The sequence below is a fragment of the Molossus molossus genome, unplaced genomic scaffold (assembly GCF_014108415.1).
Source record: "Molossus molossus isolate mMolMol1 unplaced genomic scaffold, mMolMol1.p scaffold_m16_p_1, whole genome shotgun sequence".
Taxonomy (NCBI): domain Eukaryota; kingdom Metazoa; phylum Chordata; class Mammalia; order Chiroptera; family Molossidae; genus Molossus; species Molossus molossus.
This window is the reverse complement of record NW_023425344.1, coordinates 16,102,370-16,114,704: the sequence shown is the minus strand read 5'-3', so window position 1 is coordinate 16,114,704 and position 12,335 is coordinate 16,102,370.

The following is a 12,335-nucleotide window of genomic DNA, read 5'->3' as shown; positions in this document are numbered from 1 at the left end:
TAGTCCCATTTGTATATATATATTTGTTTGTTTCCTTTGCCTGAGGAGATATATCAGAAAAAAATATCGCGACGAGAAATGTCTGAGATTTTACTGCCGATGTTTTCTTCCAGGGTTTTTATGGTTTCAAGTCTAACATTTAAGTCTTTAATCCATTTCGAGTTTATTCTTATATATGGTGTAAAAAGGTGGTCTAGTTTCTTTTCTTTCTTTCTTTCTTTTTTTTTTACATGTATCTGTCCAGTTTTCCTAACACTATTTATGTTTTACTTATTTTAAACTCTGGGCATTTCTAGAGTAGTTTTATGCTGCTAATATTGAAAGAAAGCTTTGGTGCATAAAAGTAATCTAACTTTCAGGTTTTCCTTTTCTTTTTCTGAGTGGAAATTGCTACACTTCACCTATTTTTGAGTTTTCAAAGTTCTGATTATTTTCTTATTTCGTTTTTGATAATTTTGCCTTAAAAAACCTGAAGAGATACTTAACGTTGGAAAATGTAGACATTGTCTGTCACCAGTTCTGTTAAAGAAAGGGGTGTTTGGTGGCATTTGCACTGTCTCTCCTCATACATTTGCCCAAACTTGCAATGACTAAGCATTGGCAGTAGACCCAAATATCTTTTTTAGATTTTATTTTAACTTTTCAAGATTAGTTTTCACACATGTCTTTGATCTTTAATAGGAGTTCACTTATACATGGATTCTAATGAACAAAATAAACAAACAAAATAGAAACAGACTCATATAGAAAAACAGACTGGCAGCTGTCAGTAAGGAGAGGGATTGGGGACTGGTTAAAAAGGCAAAGGGATTGAGCCAAACAACAACAACAACAACAAGAGTCATAGGCACAGACAACAGTATGGTGATTATCAGAAGGAAGGGGTAAGGGGGAGCGTAAAGGGGAATCAATGGTGACAGAAGGAGACGTGATTTGTATGGTGAACACAATACAATATACAGATGATGTAATACAGAATGTACCCTTGAAATCTATATAATCGTATTAACCAATAATTCAATAAAAATAAATAAGAAAAATAAAAATAAAAATGCCTCTCTTCTACCTTCCATCGAAACACATTTTATGTTTCAAACAGAGAAGCCATCCTTCCTGCTCAATGCATGGGCAAAGCCCCCACAGAGAGGGACACATGAGGCCTGGCTCCCACAATCCTCAGTGGCCGCTCCACGAGGCAGGAGGCACAGAAGTCTTTTAGCATGTATTTTATTTTAAAACACTCTAGGAAGAGAGGGAGGGGAAAGGTTGAGAGGACAGAGGAGTAGTTGGAGCTGAGAAAGTTGATCCATGAAGGAAGTGGTCATTCATGTGGTGCCCACTGTATACCAGGCCTCTGCAGGCCCTTCTCCACATCCCTGTAGTGCATCCTACTGAATTCCCTCGTAAGCCGGGGTAGGTATTATTCCCACTTTCTAGATGGAAAGATGAAGCGTTGGGGAAGTTAAGTGGTGGTATTGATACGTTGTGGTATTGAGGTGGCGTGTCCTGAAGTGGCTTCATGGTCATGTTCACATCCCTGTTACTCTTTGCTGGGTGCGCAGCCTGCACACCGATGTGTTCTGCATTCATCGGAGTTCTGATTCTGCTTTGAAGTGTTTGCTCCTAGCTGCAGAATTTGCATACCTAGAAAGGGGTCATGAAAATGGGCTTTGCTTAATGCTCTTTGAGAAAGTGAGTTGTTGTTGTTTTTCTTAATCACTACCTTCAGATCAGACCTCAAAATATTACATAATAAAAAGCAAGCAACTTTCATTCCTACTCAGTTATAATTAGTGTGGTTTTGATATTTTTTAAGGTGTGATGGTGATTGTGGCCATGGGGATATCAGAATTAACAATGCTGACTTCCCCAGTTGGCCGAAGACCATTCCGGTTTGTCTTTGTTCCTCTAGGCTCCCAAAGGTATGAGGGTATCGCAGGAGGCAGCCTATTCGGGCTTTGTATTCTGGGCCATTTACTTTGGAATCTGCTCCACTGAATGGCAGCCCTCCAGTTTGCCAGGTGACTCAGGTATTTTGGACCTCTGTTTAACTGTTTCAAAATAAGAGCCATAATATTCTCCAAGCCTACATTTAAAAAAAAAAAAAAAAGATTCAATGGACTTGGTTTTGTTTATATTTTCTAACTCAGAGGAGATTAGAAAACTAGGTATAATTTAGCCCCCTCTCTGAAGACAAGTACTACAATGAGTTTTGCATGGCTCTCATTCATGTGACTTTTTCATATTAGACCACGCTTCCAAGCAAAGGCTATAATATATAGGACATTGATTTACTTATTGGTGTTAACAGTGAAGGTAAAAATATTTTGCTGAGTTTTATTCTAGAGTAAGAGAAACACATTGAATGGACTTTATGATATAGATTTTCATGGAAACACATTTGTAGCATAGAAAACATTCTTCTAGTTTAGTTTGCCATGTGGTCGTAAGATGTGTTCTTTATTTGCAATTGCCATCTTCAAAGGAGTTTAATTCCACTTAGGAAAAGGGTGACAATATAATAAGGGCTCATCTCCTTTGGGGGTGCTCTCAGGAATCTGAATCAGATGCTTCAAGTTAACTTTAGAGGTTGATCCACAAAGAAAGATGCATTCCTTTTGTAAAATGTATCTTTATTGTTGAGAATATTATAGATGTTCCTCATACTTCCTCCACCCAGTTTTTTCCCTACCCCAGGCCTTCACTGCACTATTATCTGTGTCCATGGGTTATGTATATATGCATATAAGTTTTTTAGTAAATTTATCCCTACCCCACCCCCCATCTTCCTTCTGAGATTCATCTGTCTGTTCCATGTTTCCAAGTCTCTGGACCTATTTTGTTCATCAGTTTATTTTATTCATTAGATTCCACAGATAAGAGAGATCATGTGATATTTGTCTTTCTCTGGCTGGCTTATTCTGTTTAGCATAATGTTTTCTAGGTCCCTCCATGCTGTCTCAAAGGGTAAAAGTTCCTTCTTTTTTATAGCTGCATAGTATTCCATTGTGTAAATGTAGCACAGCTTTTTAATCCACTCATCTACTGATTAGTCCATGGGCTATTTCCAGATCTTAGCTACTGTAAAGAATGCTGCAATGAACATAGGGATGCATATATTCTTTCTGATTGGTGTTTTGGGATTCATAGGATATATTCTTAGAAGTGGGATAACTGGGTCAAATGGCAGTTCCATTTTTAATTTTTTGAGCAGACTCCATATTGTTTTCCATAGTGGTTGAAAGAGCGTGGGGGGAAACAGTCTTGCTTCTTTCGACCAGAGTAGGGTGCCAGGTATTGGCTGTATTCCTGCTGAGCTCTGACTTTTCTTCACTTCTGTGTGGTTTTAGCTAGATGTGTGTGGTGTTTTTTCTTTCCTGCTGAACATGAAGCTATGGTTTTCTTCTGATTTATGGAGAGACTCCTAAATGTCTAAGTTATGTGACTATTGGAAACAAACAAAAATGCAATATTTTTCTGCACAGCCTGCTCATTGAGAGAAAAATGTCTAGACACACTGACTTCAAGTCCCAGGTTCCCCGTATTTTTTCTTGAGAAAAGTTACTTAAGCCCTCTAAGTTTCAGCAAGCTTATCCCCAGCACTGACATAATAATAGTACTTGCTCTTACTGTTGGTGTAAGAATTAAGTGAGATAATCCACACCACTACTCCGCACAGTGCTGCTCACACTGTGGATCTCAAGTGGATCTCATTTCTTTCTGGCTATTTGTTTTTACTCTGGTTCAAAGAACTATGAACTATGAACTATGAACTTTAAAGATGTAGCGAAGACACCATTCTTTGAAAGTTGCAGGAGCGTAGGGGGAAACAGGAATACTGTGCTTCGTTTCCCATACTTCAAACTTGTTTATTACCTTGGTAGGTTACCATGGAAACTGTCAGGATTAAGATGGCATTATTGAGTTAAGCATTCAGTGAACATCTCAGAGAAGAAAAGCTCTAAAGCATATGCAGGCCATAGGTGGCGTTTCAGGGAAGGGGTGGGAGCGAAGAGGAGATGGCATTTCCTAACTTCTTATCCCACGGAGTTTCCCGAATTCTCTCAGCTAATTGTGATCAAGAGCTGACCCTCTGCTCGTCACCCCGCCTGTGCCCTTACGCCGACCATTCCATAAAGTTGTCAGCAGTTACAGTCAGAATTTCAAAATGGGAAGCCGCTCTTTATGTAGCAGGGAGTGTGGCGTTCCAAAATAGATTCTGAAGTCAAAAAGAACTCCGAGAGTTTTTTGAGAAGGGTTGACCTCCTTTCATGCCACTTACTGTGAATTAAAGCTGCAAGGGAGGACTAGTTTGGGCTTGTGGTTCAGCACTGAGAGCCGCCGCTGCCAGGGAACAAGATTTGTGTTTCTAAGGAGATTCAACAAAAAGGAGAATGCTTCAAGAGCCAGTGGCTGTCAGAGTGTAAAAGTGTCTATGTTCAGAAAGGAAAATGGAAGTTGAATCAAGTAATTTTATACACACGTTACAGGGTGCCCTTCTGCTAGTAATTCTTAAGTGCAAAAGCAAATAGTTGTGGCCACAAAGGGCTTAGTCCATCTCAGCTGATTTTTGTTCTCAGACTCAAACTGGATCAGATTGGTATTGACTCGCTCTATGCATGTGATTTTAAGATGGTCAGACTCCCGTCTATCATTTTGTTGGGTTGTATTAGGAACAGGGACAAAGGGTGACATATTCCAGCAGAGGTTTCAGCAGCCACTTGACAACCTATTCTGAATAAATGCGAGGAGGAAAACCTCAGTTCTACCAACTGGGGCAGCTAAGAGAGTGTTCTACCAGTATCTTTAATGCAATTTCAGCCAGTTTGCAAATGTTTAGTCAGTGATTAGCCTGGAAGGATGCCCTGAGAGGGTTCATTGGATAAAGTATCATCACAGGACAGAAATCACAGGGAGAGTGCACCAAGGAAAAATTACAGTACAGCTATATTTACTTACTGCCTCTGCAATAGGGTTTTATTTTCCACAGTTGGAAAGGGAACCACCTGTCTCAACTGCTGATGTCAGAAAGCTCCCTCGAGACACAGGGCTGTTGGAAAGCACATGATACTGTATGTATTTGCTCTTACGTCGACATCTGGCTGAGATTTGAGCCCTATTGTAGAGTTCATTGAGCAGTGACTTGCAGGTGCCCTCCCACGTCACCGTGCCCTTGTGAATTAAAAAGTAGCCTGTGTAAGCCCCCGTCGCAAGTAGTCCCTCAACTTGCATCCTAGTGTTTGCACTGTGTTAAATGAATGACCCGTGTCTTGAGGGTTCTCTTCCATGGATCCGGTTTTAAAAGTGAGTATCAAGAGGCAGTCTGTCTGCACCTAGAAGCCAGTATGCTGCTGGTGTTCTGGCTTCTGGTTTTTATTTCTAATGATCAGGACTTTAAAAAATACATGTCAGATTTGAAAGTTTTATAAAATGAGAATGTGCCTGTCCTTTATTGTTTTTCTGGTAGTGTGTCTGTGTGGAGAACTTGTTATAAAGTGAATGCAATGCCTAATGCCTAATTTGGAAAAACTGGGTAGTATGACTATGCATTTCAAGGGACCTATCACATTATTATTATTATTATTATTATTATTTTAAAGATTTTCAAAGGGTTTTATAACCCACTGCTCCAGTTCTTTGTGCCTAGTGGAGAATTAGGTCTTTGAAACATAGTTCTTTAAGGAAATGTGAGGGCGATCTCATTGGACACCTCCAGGGGGCACCATTTATATCATAGTCAAGGAATTGACTCATGCTTGAACTATCCTGCTGACTATATGTCCAAACCCGGGAAATATGATGCTATCAGCATTACGCAAACATTAAATAAAAATAGATGGGTGAAAAAGGTGAAGGGGATTAAGAAGTACAAACTGTCAGTTGTAAAATAAGTCACAGGGATGAATGCACCGCGTAGGAAGTATAGTCAATATCGCAATAACTATGCATGGTGACAGATGGTTACTAGACATACTGTGGTGATCACTTGGGAAGGTATATAAATGTCTAATCTGTGCACCTGAAACAAATAAAATATTGTATGTCAACTATGATTTTAAAATAATTGTAAAAAACACTAAAAACCAAAATGAGACAAATAACATCATTGTTATCAACAACTGCAGAGAGCTAGCTCTTAGTGAAGTTGTTCATTATCTTAATAGTGCCATGCATCTGATTTGGACTCTCTTTACCAATTTGCAAATTATATGGTTGTGAGACAAAATAGGTGGAAAACAGAGTCTCAGAGAGGGTAAATTACATTCTTGGGCCACATCAAATCAATGTCCCATTAGGGATCAGAACCAGGGTGTTTAATTCCCATGATGCACACCTGAAATTAAATTAGTATTTGTAGTGGTGTTTAGTATCTTTTCCTCAAATCCTAAAAGTAGAGTAAATAGAATGTGCTAAGACCCCCTGGTTGATCTAATCTTTTCCCCCAGTGTAGGATTTTCCTCTGAACCATTAAAAGTGTTATAATATATGATTGATATTAATTAGTTTTCTGTAAAGTACTGCACTCCTTAACACGAACTGAACTAGAAATAAATATATTACCATGAATTAAGATTTTATTAGTTGCAAAAAAGAATTGGATGAAGGCACCTATGTGAAATCCTAAGTACAGGCATCAAATTGAATTAATGCCAGCACTGCCTTGAGATTAATTTGAGCGCTGAACAAGAAATAGTATACCATAACATAACTGTGTTTACTGAATCATTTTTGGCATCAAAAACTAAAGCTACATTATAGATGCAACAACAGGCTTTTCTCCTTTGGAAGAGAGAGGAGGTGCATTTTGTAATTAAAGTGAATGTTAACCCTCTGAAAAATGCCTCTAGTCTCCAGGAAGAAACAGCCTTCCTGAGAACACGGCACCCCCCTATATATCTCAGGCTTCGCACACTCTGTGTTGCTCTGGTCTTCTGCATTCCATTAGGGTTTTATAATGGGATCAGCTCTATTTTCTACCCTCTTAATCTGGAGTACTGGGTAGATCTCACTTTATAAATTTGCATCTCATTACTATGTATATGTTTGGGAAAGTAGGGAAAGCGTTGAAAAGATGTATGGGGTTGCCTGGGGGATGTTCTAGAAGGGATTCCTGATAATGTAGGGAGGATGGATTATAAGCTTTAAATACAGGGCTGCGCAAGCTGAATACCGTAAAGCTCCCAAGGATCACTTTTCATGGACTGGGATGGAAGGGGGCCCCCTGGAGTTGTGCATTGCTCAGGCCCTGCTCCAATACCCCTTTTTATTCTTAAATTCCTCGAGTTTATAATTTATTTGCATGTATGATATCACTTACTTGAGGGTAAGAACAAGACCTTAAACCAGAACTGTCAAATTGGATGATTATGCATATCATCCATGTAATTTAAATCTTCAGGCAGCCACATTTAGAAGAGGTACATTTAATTTTAACAATACATTTATTTCCCCCAATGTATCCAAAATATCATATAACATGAAATCAATATAAGTTATTAATGTGATATTTTAATTTGATTTTCTCATGCTAAGGCTTTGAAGTTCTATGTATGTTTTACACTTATAGTGCATCTCAGGTTTGACTAAACATGTTTCAGGTGCTAAGCACACACATGGGGGTAGGTGGGTAGCAGCTGCCCTATTGGACAGCACAGCTTTCAACTTACATGCCAACTTTTCAGCATTTCATTACACAGAAAAAGTACTTGCAAAAAATTTCTTCAACATCTCAGAGAAAATATAACATATCCTTTCTGTCATTTTGTCATTTTAAAAGGTGATTGTATGATTGATCACCAATTTGCAAGAAGGGTGTGAATACTGAGGCAATGCAGTCGGTAGGCCACTGGTGGCACAATTGACTTCATATTGAACTGTTTTGCTCCTGTGGCTTTGTTTTCCATGCTTCCCCCATAGATATTATCATTTTAAAACACCATCTGACACTTTGCGGTTCTTCTCACATTTGCAAACTGATGGTATCTTGTCAGTTTCCATGCACCCTATGGATGCCCTGTTTCTCACAGAGAAATTCTCCAAAGGCCATAGGCTCAAAAGACTTCTGTGGCCAGCATGATGGAACCAAGAATGGTTCTCTGCACCGGCTGCTCTGGCCCCAGAGGGAGAGCCAGGTCAGGACTGGTACGTGGCTGGGTTTACTTTTCTTCAGGAGATGTGAGGAACCAGGAGACACTTGCACCCGGCGTCGGTGATTCTGTGCGCGCACTCAGAGTTAGCGCGATGGGAGACTTCAAGAGGAAGTCTGCTGTGCGTGTGTCTGGATTGTTTTGTTTTTGTTTTTCAGATGGGGAAGCCAGGCAAAGAACAACCTTATGCATTTACTCTAAAGTTGCTTGGTGTTAAATTGACTTTTAAGTATTTGTATGGGAATAGCAAGTATCATTATTGAGTACTTAATGTATGCCAACACTGAGCTCAGATATATCTCATTTAGCCCTAATAACAAGCATGTGAAATAGGGACTTAAAGTGCCATGTTCACAGATGAATAATGGGAGGTTCAGAGAGTTTAGGAAACTTGCTTTGGATCACACAGATCTAAGTGGCAGATGCGCACTGACCGACCCCAAAGGCCACGCCTCCAAGAAGGCACCATGTTTTCAAACCAAGTCAATGACAGACTTCAACAAAGGGCAAAGTACTAAAGTGTTCGAGTTGGGAGTTTCCTTCATTTCCTTCATTTCCAAAATGCATCCAGAGAACACCTAATCCTATTCATCTTTGATAGAGGAGAAAATAGATCTAGAAAGTTGAAGTGGCTTTGTCTAAAGTCAAACAAACAAACCTGGAACTCAGGTCCTTTGATTTCTGTTGCATTGCTGTTTGTCTGTGTGGTTTAGTGGCTTCTTTAAGAAGACAAGCTGATCGTTCAGAATTTTTTTTAACAGAACTGTAGCAAACTTTAAAACTTAATATAGGGAAGACTCCTTTATCTTCTGTATGCATTTTAGAGGTTTGATGTAAGTATAATATGAATACTGGAAAGTGAATATATTATAAGGGTTTAGCCCTGTGAATTTTCACTAGCTAAACATGACTCATGTAACAAACACGGACAAGCAAGAAATAAACCATAACTAACTTTCTGGGACCCCTTTCCCCAGACCATGCCCCTAGCTCTCAACCACCACCAAAGCCAGCCTCTATCCTGACTTCTGGGAGCATAAATTAGGTACATCTGTTTCTATACTTAATCATATGAAGAACAGAGTGATAAGGTGTAGACTTTTGTTGGTGTGTCTGGCTTCTTCCACTTCACATTATTGATGAGATTAATCTACGTGTTGATATATAGTGGAAGTCCATTTTCACTGATGTGTTTGACTATATGTTTAAAGTATAAATACTCCACAACCATACTATTGTAAGTGGAATTAATAGGCTGATTGAACATTAATTATTATTTGAATTGCTTCCTCTACCTAGAACATTATTAGCTGTAGTTTCATTTGATCCAGTCTAAAACAAAATAACAGTCTCAATGATGGCACCTCAGTGGTTAGAGTGTAAGATACATCTTAGTAAACCTTCTCCGCCTGTGTTTGTGTGCAATATTCAACACAGGGTAATGCAATAGTGAAGACAAAAGGGCACTGTCTGAAAATACCCACAAGAGAGCGCTGAGTTGGAGTGCCCACTTGGTAGCTTTGTATGGCTGTGCAAAAGGTTAGGTGTGGCCTATTTTTAGGTGCCCTATGTGGAAATGGACCTAAGATAGATGGTAGAAAGTTACCCCTCAGGACCTGACAGATTTTTGTTTTAAAAAGACGTAGGAAAAGAATCCTTTCTGAGCATCTCCTTGAGCCAATGAAAAACCTGGGATCACCAAAGAATAATAGAACTTGGGATCTGCTTAAAAGGGAAATTCTTATCAGCTTCCTTTTGGAAATCATTTCACAGGCACAGAAATCAAGTTTTATTAGCTTAGTTTTCCTGTTGCTTCTTTCCTTGGTTGCAGGAAAAAGTTAAACTAACTGTGTCCTGTTGGTGACTACGGCTTGGGCATCCAGCATGGCGGGGGGGTTGCTGGTGGTCTGAAGGCTTTGCTCTTACAGAGGTTTATCATCTACCTGGTCTTGCTTTGCTCCTGCCAGTGCCCCCTCTCCAGGTTGTCTGTTTGGACATTTAGGTGCTGTGGCCATTCATTCAGCCCTACAGGGAAGTCTCCAAGTTGGGTGGTATTAGAGGTCTCTGAGACACAAATCTATCTCCTGCTAAATAGGGATGTATGTACAAAGAAAACAATGAATAGGACAACTCTAAGTCCCAGTGATACACCAACTGTCTGTCCTGTGATAAGGCCTTGGTTTAACACAGTTGCTGGTAAAGCCATGATCGCATATTTTAGGCATCTGACCTTCTCTCCTCCCTCCACACCCTACGGTAGTAACTCAGATGATTCCCCTCAAATTGAAAATGAGATGACGTCTCCTTTTAGCAAATACAATGAGCTTTTTATTTAAGGGGGGGCATGTTGTGGTCATAGGAGGCAGAAGGGTTACTTTAAGCTCTTATTTCCATAGATGCTATGGACCTTATTCCTATTTACAAAACCCTGGGTTTAGGATCCATCCTCTTTTCTAAATCTTCTCTCTGTGGGTAATATTCCTTACCTGTTATAAAACCAAACCACATGTTAGTATGTTACATTGCACCCATATGCAGGCATGAGTAAATAGTCACTCTCACGTTGACTGTGTGTTTTTCACCCTTGCTGTGCAAGTAGCCATGGGTCTCACACATGACTTGCACCACTTAATAAGATGAATGATAAACAAGATAGAAGCTTGCTCTTTCTCTGGGGCAACTACCTAGCATTTGCAAGAAACCTAGGTTTGTAGAAGTTGGTCCTATGCCAATATGTGTGGTTCAAAGTATTATATGTGATATATAATATATGATATATTTTGTGAGTTCTCTTGCAATCTTTTTCTGGAATGGTTAGGAAGTTAAATATACATCTTTCACGGAAACCTGATGAATCTGTGTCCTTTTGTCAAAGTTGAACACTGGTGCCCTGGCCAGTGTGGTTAGTGTTTAGAGCATTGGCCCTTGAACAAAGGGTTGAATTCCTGGTCAAGGGCATGGCCCTGGGTTGTAGGTTTGATCCCTGCCCTAGTCAGGGTGTGTGCAGGAGGCAACCAATTGATGTGTCTCTTTTACATTGATGTTTCTCTCTTCCTCTCTCTCTCTCCCCCACCTTCCTCCCTTCCACTCTCTCTAAAATGAATGGAAAAAATATCCACAGGTAAAGATTAACAAAAACAAAACAAAACAAAAAATGTTTGAGCACCGGTTACCTTTCTTGTACCTCCTCTCTGATTTCCAGTGCCTTTTGTACATTGAAACCTTTGGATTCACCCTGCACAAAGAGGTCTTCCTAAGTTGCCTGTCTTTGTCAAGGCAAACACATCATTGCATTGCGAGTTGTCAGGGATCTTAGATATCATTGAATCTGGTCATCTCCTTGGACGGATAAGGACACAGAGGCTCGGAATCAGGAAGTGAACTGCCCACATTTGATTTGTGGGCTAGTGACACATCTGAATGAGGACCATGTTCTTTCTACCATCTTTTCTTCCCATTTTGGGCTAAATCGATATTCACAAAGTCACTCTACTTATCAGATAAACTTGAACCTATGTCATCACTTTAAATCTTATGAGCTTGGCCATGGTTCCAGCCTCATGACCCCTCTTCTCAGGAAAAGTTCTAATGGTCAGAATAACGGTCACCCAAGCGTAGAAAGAGTGATTTGCGGGAAGGGCCCATGGAAATGCGAGGACACAGCTGGAGGAGGCGGAGAGCAGAGCTATGCTGCCTGTGCACACAGCCAGCCTTCCAGGGGAGAGGGCGTGCCCCTTCATGGACGTTTGCAGGGCCCAGGGTGAGCTTTCTGCCGAAGAACGGGGGTGTGATGTGACAGCGTTTCTCGCGGTTGCTCCACATGTAGGAACAGACTGTGTTCCAGAAGTGCACTTGCGAGTCACGGGCTTGAAGCGTGGACTGGCTGTGCCTGACCCAGTCGATCTCGGTTTTTCCGGTAGGACCCACATCGCCAGCAGCTCACGCCCCAGCCCTCCGGGACTGCCCTTCCTTTCCCCGTCGACAAAATCCATCTTGAGATATTTTCTTCATCATTTAACCATAATGTTCTCAAAGCACTTATATTTCCCCCTTGGCATGAGCTTGTGAACTTTCTTAGATGCTAGAAGGGAAGAAAAAAACGCAACTAACAAATAGATGCTTCTGTATAAATAATTGAAATGTCCCTAACCCTACTAAGAATAATTATATTTTAAAAAGATGTTTTTA